The following is a 1,153-nucleotide window of genomic DNA, read 5'->3' as shown; positions in this document are numbered from 1 at the left end:
AGATAGTTGTAAAAGCATCAATGTTATCTCGCTTAGTTTTTAAAACTAGTTGATCTAGCTACTATATGTTTTCAACTTTGTTTCAACTTATTGTAGGGAACATCATTATAAATGGCATCTGCAATAAAAACTTACAAATATTGTTGTATCTCCTTTCTCTAACTCAAACTTTTTTTTTTCATGTGTTTTTCCAGGACCCATCAACTCCAAGTTAAGTAGCTGCTTCAATCTAGTTGTGAACGGCGCACCTGACAGTGGCCCATGTGGGGATCGAACCAGCAACCTTGGTGTTATGAGCGCCATGCTCCAACCAACTGAGCTAACCATCCACCCCTCTGTCTCAAACTTTTAATCGTTACATTCCAAAAGTGAAACTTAAGGCATTAAAGAAAACAATCAGATAAAAGAAGCATTTGATTTATAAATTCCCAAAACAATATTTAATTAAAATTTTCATTTTTATATTTATGTAAGTACTTTGACACTCCTCCCTTCCAGAGGTGAAGTAATTCCCTCTTTCTTGAGTGTGGGCTGGACTTACTTCTAATCAGGCTGATGTAATGATGTGTGACTCTGAGTCTAGGACATAAAGCTCACTGCAGCTTCCATCTTGGCTGCTTCCTTTCTCTCTCTCTCTCTCTCTCTCTCTCTCTCTCTCTCTCTCTCTCTCTCTCCCGCTCTCTCTCATCACTGTTCTAGGGGAAACCAGATATCTAGTTATTTGCTACCATATGGCAAAGTCCACAGAGCTAGGAACTGAACCGTCCTGGAACCATCCAGGAAGAAAATGAGGTTCTTCCAACAGCCCTATGAGTGAGTCATGTTCCATGGAGTCCTCCAGCCCCAGTCAAGCCTTCAGATGATGCAGTCCTGGCTGACAACTTGACTGCAACCTTGAGAGAGACCCTGAGCCAGGAGCACTCAAAAAAACTTCTCCTGGAAATCTGACCCTGGGAGATAATACACTGATTGGCTTCTCTAGAAACCAGACACCCAATAGGGCCGCGTCTTGAGTTTCCAGGCAGGATGATCTGACATAGGTTGTGGAAGAAGTGAAACCACGGGAAGGTGGGGACTCCCCAACACTGAGCTTCCCGCCCCAGACTCCGCCCTGGGGGACCTGGGACTGTGCCCCGACCCCTCCTCCTGCACC

The sequence above is a fragment of the Hipposideros armiger genome, unplaced genomic scaffold, assembly GCF_001890085.2.
Source record: "Hipposideros armiger isolate ML-2016 unplaced genomic scaffold, ASM189008v1 scaffold_2057, whole genome shotgun sequence".
Taxonomy (NCBI): Eukaryota; Metazoa; Chordata; class Mammalia; order Chiroptera; family Hipposideridae; genus Hipposideros; species Hipposideros armiger.
Note: the sequence above shows the minus strand (reverse complement) of the source record.